Source organism: Mercenaria mercenaria, unplaced genomic scaffold (genome assembly GCF_021730395.1).
Source record: "Mercenaria mercenaria strain notata unplaced genomic scaffold, MADL_Memer_1 contig_753, whole genome shotgun sequence".
Lineage (NCBI taxonomy): Eukaryota > Metazoa > Mollusca > Bivalvia > Venerida > Veneridae > Mercenaria > Mercenaria mercenaria.
Window position 1 is genome coordinate 29,893 of NW_026463652.1, and position 9,430 is coordinate 39,322.

A 9,430-nucleotide genomic window follows, 5' to 3' on the forward strand; every position below is an offset into this window, starting at 1 on the left:
TTACTTCTTTATTGCAATTAAAACATAATTAAACAAAATTATGTCACAAAAACATGTGCAAAAAAAAAAAAAACATATCATTTTTTTCAATTGACAAAAAAGCTATCAAAGCTCATTTTCATTATCTATACAGAATCTATACAGCAAGCTTCCAACATTAAATTAAAACAAAATCAAAGAAGAACACTGTCATTAGAAATTTCTTTTTCTCAATGTCATCGAGTTTTTCTATTCCCATTGAGTATGCCAATTTATATCACATAATGTCCTTTTGCATAAAATTTAGCCCCATGATTGTACTCACAGTTTTCACATTGTTTACTGAATATATCAATTTTTCCCTAATGTTTACTATTAAAAACATCGGTTCTTTCTTCACTCAGTATCTCTTTCACTTCCCGTAATTGTATTAAATTCCTCGTCTCATTTAGTGTAGATTTATATCACATTCCTTTCCACATTATGTACTCAAATATTTTTTCTTTTCTCCAATTACATTTATATCATCCTCCTTTTATTTTCGGCACTGATATCGTAACTATTTCTTTTCTCGTTCATATGCACTTCTCAGTCCAGTCCCATCCTCTTCATCGGTAGCATTTTAGATTCATTCGTCCTAGCCTTCTCCCACCTTATACACAGAGCTCCTTTCTGAACTGCGTTCCTTGATGTACTAACAGTACCCTGTTTTCTTCTCACAGGAAGTCTCTTTCTGCTTGTAGTATCGAACATGTGATTTCTTCACATTTCTTCACACAGTAATTCAGTGTTTAAGAAGCGTTCTACATCGTCTCTGGTATCACTGTTTTCCTCTATATGTCCAGACAGTGATCTTGAAGACTTTCATCGGGAGTTATTGTAAACTGTTTTTGTTTTTGTTTTTGTTCTTTTTTTGAAAGGTCAGGTGACCAAATTCACTTTATTTTTTATTTGCTGGAGATATGTTGTACATAGGGGATTTAGATGGCGTAAGCAGCCTTTTCGCTTGTGATTTCTTGACGGATTGCGGCAATTGGAAAGTTACTTTGATATTGACATTCTTGTTTTGCTTCTTTATCCACTTCTTTTCCAAAGTGTCAGACCCGGTTTCTTCTTAGGTTTGGCCATTTCTGTAAAAGAAAAATATACAAGATTAGAAAACTGCGCCATTCTGAAATAAAATAAATATTTTAAGTAATTTTGAAACATGAAAGTCTTAGCGTGTTGACCTCTTTAAACATAAATAATGATTGCAGTGCTTCCGAACGATCTTAAAAAGTGAAAACCACGTTTGAAATAGTTAATAAATTAATTATGACTCAATTTTGAAGTTAAATCGCCGTTGGTGACACATGCACGTGTTGCGTATCAGACTGCCAACAGTTAGTACGTGTTGCGTATCATAGCAAGTGTCGCGTACCATTTCAATAGTTTGTCGATTTTTCGCAAGAATTCGCGAAAAATCGTAAACAAACACTGTGCATAGTTACTGCATGATAAAGATCTAACAGTTACAGAATGAAACAAGTTCGAAAAACTGCATATTACATAGATTTTTATGAGCAAAGAGTAATTACGTGTATCGTACCATTGCGTTTTTACAGAAATTATCCTCTCTTCAGTCAAAACCTCGAAGGTAACTCAGAAACTAGAGAGAACGTAGACACGACACATAAATCGCTGGAAAGAGCATTAAAATGTGCATAGACTGCGCTATAATACGAGCGAAATAGATGCTGCAGTTTTTACTAACCTTTGAAAATTGGTAAAAAAGTCAGAAATCCGCCATGTTGATTTCCGTGTTCCGTACCATTTTGGGTCACGTGATTCCCCACACTGATATATAACGGAAACACAGTGCATCTTGTTACTGCCGTTTGCAAACATATCAATGTTACCACGGTGCATAGATTTATGTGTCATGGGTCTAACGACGTTTGAATAATGAATTGTATTGTTGCATTTGACGCGTTATAGATTTTAGTATAAATATTGAGTACTGTATTTTTCCGGACAATAGGCCGCTGCACCGTATTGGCCGCAGTCATATATTTTAACTATTTCAGAAATAAAATTTAACGTATAGGCCGCCCGGCATATTGGCCGCGGCCTATAACCACAATGTGGCGAACATCACCATGTCGTCTAATGAATGTCCTCGATAAATAGTCATTGAAATCGATTGTCATTTACAGGTAATAGAACTTGTTAATCCGTCGTAAGCAAAATATGGCTACGCCGACGAGAAAGAGAAAATTATCTGAAATCGACACTCGAATATCCAACGCTAGTCAGGAAAGTGATATTTAAGCAAATATAAAAATATCAAAAATGAAAGGGAGGTAATAAAGTTTAAAGATACAACGGTATGCCAGGGGAAAATGAGATAGACATTTAAAAAGCAAAGCAATGGTGACTGTTAAAGTGCACACAGTTGAATTTTTTAAACAATTTTGACCATTATTATTCTTAGCGGTAAGATAAATTAGTATAAAATTCTGTCACTGGTTGTAGGTGCAGATGGGAATATCCGGCCTCGAGGGTAACTGCTTAGGCGGTAACGAGGCTCCCTGCTGACAGAATCTTTTTCTTGCATACAATTTCAAGAAATAATAAGAAAAGTAAAATCAATCGAACGGCTTTCTTTTTAGAACTATTTCTTATAGCAGTATATTTAAACAAAGCGCGAGAAACCAACGCCCGCAAACAGGAAAGACGTCATGACGTTTCAAAACAAATAACAATGTTCAGTTCCGGTTTTGTTTTATCAGTTGCAGCGTAATGTTATGAATTTTTGATAAAATAATGTAATTTGAATCGAGAAATATACTATCAGGAACCAATAGGAACTGTCAAGGTATTGAATTTTTATTCCGTTTTATAAATAAAATATAAATTACTATATAAATCTTCTACATATATGTAGTTCGTAATACGTCAGTTACAGCACGAGAGTTGTCTTACACCCCGGGGTGTATTTTTCCAGCACCGGTAAAAATACCGGAAATCCCCGTCTGGTATGCAAGAATAAGCATATATATGCCTGTAGAAAAAGCATCATCATCACTGTTAGACGAGGAACAACTGCACTTGTTCTATTCAGATCCAGAGGACGAATATTTCAACGGCTTTGATGAACGTGAATGAACCGCTACTGTAATGCATGTGCAAAGCGTGTATGTTAAAAACGTAGCAGTGTAATGCATGTATATTAATACAAAAAAAAAAAAAAAAAAAACAACTAGACTTTCTGATATAAAACAGTTGATAATATGCATATGCTAACACATTATTCTATTTTACACATATTTGTAAGGTGCAATTATTACGGGCGTGTAAATTTCACGATACACCCGACGATGTCTAGAAGAAATGAAATCGACAAAATCGTAAGTTGAATTTCAACAGTTTTCAAAATGCATGTAAAAAAATTTAAAACTGTCGTATAGGCCGCATGAAAGGCCCATTTAGAAAAAATAAAATGACGTATATGCCGCTTCGACGCATAGGTCGCACCCCTGAAAATTTCACTTTTTTTGTAACGTATAGGCCGCGGCCTATTGTCCGGAAAATACGGTAAGCAATGAACATGGACCAAATGTGATGCAATCATCTCGGAACATTTATAACTTGATAAAGGCGAATAAAGCCGAAACGTTCTATAAAACAGAGTTGTTTATTATTAAATGAACTCTAATGTAGTCTAGTATTTAGTGCCATTTACCAGAGTAGTGAAGGCAAATGTTAGCTTCCATCGATGCTTGGCTATTTCGAAGAATTCTAAGTAATTTAATTTGCTTCCAAGCTTACGCCTGAAATGTCGTGTAATTTAAATTGGTATTAAATTTTCCTAATACAGGATAGTTCCCGGCCTGTGTGTATACGTTCGTTATGCATTGACACTAACTACATCATGATAAAATTCAAACTAGCATGCTATGTATGTTAAATATGCGCAGTTTTGAGACCATGAAGGTATGTACAGGTAAATAAAACAATATACATTTCATACCTATTGCATGCCGGAGACTGAGGGTGATAAAATCTGTGGTAGGAGGGTAGAGTTTAAGGGTGCACTTATACTTCCTTTCTATTAAGCTATAGATAAAGCGGAGAACTAACTCCAGAAATATACTTTTTACTTCAAAACTAACATGTTTCGTCCATTCTATTAAGCTAGCATTTATAGCAACGCGATAGTGTTCACCTTAATTGTCTGAAACCACCTCTTGGATCTCTGTCGTTTATGGTCTCATTAGTCATGACAGTGACCCACTTATTTGGACTTTTTGGCTGATATTTTACGGAAACTGCGTTAAGGTAATTTTTCTTCACCACAGGGTTCCAAAATTATCTTCAACTGTATGCCTGGCGATATACCGGGGGTCTAGTGCTATACTGCCCCTGAAAGGGTGGATGAATCCTTATTAAACTTAAACACTGACTGACCGTCCGCCTTAGGTGTGATAGGCCCAATCGGGCATGAATGTATCAGCCTGTTGCAAATATTCACCTCGAGATATATGAATATTTGACTATGGCACCAGGAGAGGTCTGTATTCATATTTGATTCATATTAATTTATCATACCGAAAACTTAAAGAATTAATATTTACAGGAAAATGAAAATAATTAGTTTAAAGATTTATTGAATAGACAATTAACACCATATACAATAAAGACAGTAAGAGTCTTGTCTATAGAGCACACCAAAATTGTGGCGAATTTTCGTTAGCAATATGATAGCTAGGTCTCATAATCTACAATTCCATACGTTTTAGCTTGTTGCGTCAGAGCAGAAACCAACATCAGTAACATTTGAAATAAAAAAAACCCCGATAACTTCTTACTTTCTACTGAAACGAAACGTTTTGCAGGGTGAGCATACCATTAAAAAGAAAATAAAACGACAGGGGTCAAACATGTATGAATGCTAGAACAAAATATAAATTTATATTATATGTATATAAGCGCCTCGTCATAATTGATCGTTGCAATCTTTTATCAATGCGAAAGTATCTAATCACCCAATTAGTATCACATGCGCAGAAATCTGAAATAGCACTGTTGCGCATGTGATATGAAGTTATAGATCATAAGCCTATCACATACGTTATTTTCGGTTCTGCGCATGCGATATGATCCTTAATTGTATAGCACATAAGCAATAGCGCTTTTTTGTTTGTCTGCGCACATGATATTATTTTTCATATCTGCTATTAAGAGATTGATACTTTCGCATCCGATTCGATTAAAAGATACGTGGTGCTTACTTACATTGTATATTAATGTATAAAATTACTTTTTCTTGTGTTCATGCATGTGTGAACCCTGTATTAACAAAACGCGATAACTGTGGCCTTTATTTACTAATACCGGATTAACCCATAACAATGAAATAGGGAATCAGGTAGACACATTATATGACAAATATGTTATATCGCGAAACCGATGTAAGAAGCGGCGTGGTCTAGTGATTAACACGTATGATTTGTAAGCTTACGGTGCTGGTTCGAATATAGGGCGAGCTACTTTTTTATCTTTCTATCATGTTTTACCTGGAGAAGGAATACAGGTAACTTATACCGAGTACTTATTTACATTTTGCAGAGGATCTCATATTAGAATAGACATTGAATCTATCAACATTGCAAAATGAATAAAGAAAACTCTTGCAAGGAAAATAAAACCAAAGTTGCGATCGTTAAAGACATTATGAAAGTTAATAAAATGTTATGTTTGAAACATATGAGTATTTATAACGACTCATGTGAGCATTTCATTATTGAGGTCAGTGGCTACAGACACTGCTAGCGAGCAGGATGATTACTCGGAGATAGCGACAGTGCTGTTTAATGAACTTCTGTATACATATGTCATGACATGAAAAATAAACTAAATAAACACATAAATAAAAAAAAATGAAAGTAAAAATAAATACAAAAGACGATATAAAAAAGACCTGCAAAAAATAGAATAAGTAAAAATCATTTAAAAAAAGAAGGGTTCGAACCTACACCACAGAAACGTAAAAAGAATAGAAGTCTGACACACTATCCACTAGACTACAAATCTGTTTTGGAATAACACATCGTAGTTAGAGTTAAGAATACTACAATATACAAATTAACACCATTTATCGGATAATATACCTGCTTTACCTGTTTTTGGATTTTACCAAGTACCGTTAAAATAAAATTATCGCGATCCATTAATAGATATTTTTTCTTTTAAAATAATAATTTGCCTTCCGTGCCAAAGTTTAGAAAATTATTGAGTCGAAACTTCATTCATCGGATAGAAATTGATCTAACTAAGAAAAATAATGCTCAAACTTATAAGATTCTTTTAGAAATAAGGAGTTTTAAATGTTACTGCCGTTGAATTTGCCATGGCATTAAACCTACACAACGTTGAAGTACGCGCATATATATATAGGGGTCAACGGTATGTAAAAGGTCTTGGCTAAACCTGTCATATTGCTTTAAAAAGCATCTAGGTCGATATTCATATATCTCGCGGTAAACATTTTCCATATCACCCTCTCATGAATGCAATACCTATAAAATATAAGTGTGATATGTGGTTATCATGTTAAATACACGGAGCACATTGAACGACAAAATAGTGATGGTACCTATCAAAAGTATTCCCTTTCCGATTGAATGCATTTTATATTCATAAAAAGGTATATGCTCGTATACCAGGTCGAGATACACAAACACCTTGTTCAGACATGGTTGCGCGCTGATCAGCGCAGACAAAAGGCTTATACTATGAATTGTGGATAATTATTTAAACGCACGTTCTATAAAAAGAATGTTTCATCAATATGTCCCCGTGTTGATGCTTTTGGTGGATATTAAAGATAAGTACGCGTGTCTGTCAGTGTCATTCCTATTTAAGTACAAAACCTAAAGACAGCACGTTGCTAAATGCATTTTGACGTCAGCTTGTTTTGAATATGGTATTGTTTTCATCTCATTACTTTTTTCCTTGTTCATGACGTCATACTTCCGGTGCATTTAACTTAAACAGAAGTTAATGGGCCAGGTTATACCAAAGAAGTATAAAATACACAGAATGGCAACTGGCTGTAATCTCGCGTGAGCTCGTGTCAGAGCGTGATTCGGCGTTATCTTACTAAAAACAAACATCGGCGAGCATGGAGTTACAATTTGTAATTTTAAAACTACATTTAAAATACATGTTAGCTTCTAAAACAAAATTAGTTTAATTTGAAATGGTCTTAAGACACGAAGTACACGTTTTTTTTGCCATCGAAAGAAGCGTGGTCATACGGTGATAATTATTTTACCGATGAATAATTGCTTTCGCATACAAAATGGCGCGTGGAGAAAGCGCCACGTCCGGTAAACGAGATCTCGTTTTTTTGTCACGGGAGGTTGGCGAGATTTGCTCTATATGCCTTTCAAGTTGCCAATCTATTTATTTTTATAGCTCTTTGGTTATACCAAATAAAGAAGGTAACCAGTACTATCTCATAATGCTTCGTGTCCCGCTGTAATCTTATGTATTTTGTCTAGTATGTACCTTCAAGTAAAAATTACATAATTGAATCTTAAGGTATTTCGTTCTGTTTATCGTAGTTTTAGTCTCATCCGTTCGGTAGCAGTTTGCGTTGCTGAGTTTCTAATTATTTAGTATTTATATTAGGTTTCTAATATGAATGCAGCTACACATGGATCACTTCATTTCACTTCGCTGGCAACCGGCTAGGTGTAAGTCTGATTTCCCGGCACTGCCCCGGTCTGTCTTGTGTACAGTGATTTTCACCAGACTAAGCTACAAATAACACACTAGTATTTTCGCGATATAAATTCGGATAAACATTTGAAAATTTGTGTTTATTAACAATGAAGGAAGAAATATAATTCAAGAAATATTTGCTTTCTTATTTAAACAGGACACAATAGGAATCAATAAAGGTTAGAAGTTTTGTTTTTTTAGCTCAAGGAACATTCGTTGTTTTAAAGACCGGCGAGATTTTTTGTTGTCGTTCACGCGATCAGCAACACCCGTTTGGAGGGAAACAAATTGAGCCAAAGAGAATGGGCGTATTCGACGGCTATAGCTCCAGAGCTTATTTTTCATTTCTCTTTTTAATCAACAGATTTCGGAGCTAAAATACAGCAGTCATCCTCGTCTGACTTTTTATCGAAATATCATGTACTAGTACGCATGCAATTATAATCAACATACGTACCGCTGTGAAATACAGTTAAAAGATGAAAATGTGTTCTTTAAATAGACCAGTAGATGAGGGATTAGTTCAAGATTAGTTCAAGATGGCGGCATTTGGTACAGAAATAGGAATAAAATTTGTATATTCAACGGAAATAAAATATAATTACCGGAAAAGTAGGTCTTACTTAATGTGCCTCTCCGTTTCTACTTGAAAAAAAACACGTGATTATTAACTTAGTATCCGCATATTTTGCAGATGAAATCAGGCGGTTGTATTCCGCATGCCATTCTATTACAAATGCATAAAAGTCACAATTTCCAGAGTTTAATCACAACTAATGAAAAGTAAGACGGCAAATAATGACTGTTTGAAATCGTTTAAATAAAATTAATACTCAAAATCACCTACTTTGAAGAAACAAGCTATTGATTTAACAGGGTTACTGTCAGGTAACGTCCTGAAATTCTGCTGTAATTAATAATTATTTTGGCTTTATTTAACAATTTAGTGTCAAATCAGAGACAGGTTTACGTAATTGTCCATAATAGTGTAAAAACAAACATCTTTAGTTGTTGTTACTGTTGTTATACACCAAGTTCCGTTTCTGGATAGACATGAGAACATTAGATTCTTATGACATACTACACAATTAACTGGATTGCATGGTACCTGACGATTTGTTACCTTTTGATAGGCATCGTCGTCTAAACTAATTTGAACGATGATAATTTAATTTATAAGATTAACATTCAGATTATATTAAAATTTGATAATAAACAGAAATAAAAGAATACGAGGGTTGTCCCAGAAAATGGCGAACTTTTTTATTACTGTTAGTGCTAGTCGGCGCACACTTAATTTTACTTCTTTTTAAATTCATGTAACTTTCCCGATATGTATCTCACACAATTAAAATTTATATCGTCGTTAAGCATTGACTGCCGTCCATTATTTAAATAATACTCAAATGATATGAGAGGTATTCAATTTTAAACTCTTTAGTTCTGTCGAGTATACATTGAAATACCAACAGTTAAAATAATTTTTTCATGCGTCGCTTATTTTCGAAATAATAAGAAATGTTCGCGATTTTCTGAGACAATCCTCGTATATAAAGATAATATTCACTACACACCACGATTGTGTTATATGAACAAAAAACAGTGAGAAAACGTTTTCAATAAAAAAAAAACTCCAATTGGACCTTTTTCCAATTTTTTAGATTGGAAAAAATACCAACTG

At 34.3% G+C, this 9,430-nt stretch overlaps 1 long non-coding RNA gene across 1 annotated transcript; it reads right to left on the reverse strand.

The window, feature by feature from the left end:
- Window positions 1-866: 866 nt before the first annotated feature.
- On the reverse strand, window positions 867-1,827 carry LOC128554794 (uncharacterized). Its single transcript, XR_008369698.1, has 2 exons — window positions 1,733-1,827; window positions 867-1,109 (listed from the first exon to the last, which is right to left on the reverse strand). It is a non-coding gene; the product is annotated as an uncharacterized LOC128554794 (long non-coding RNA).
- Between the last annotated feature and the right edge of the window lie 7,603 nt (window positions 1,828-9,430).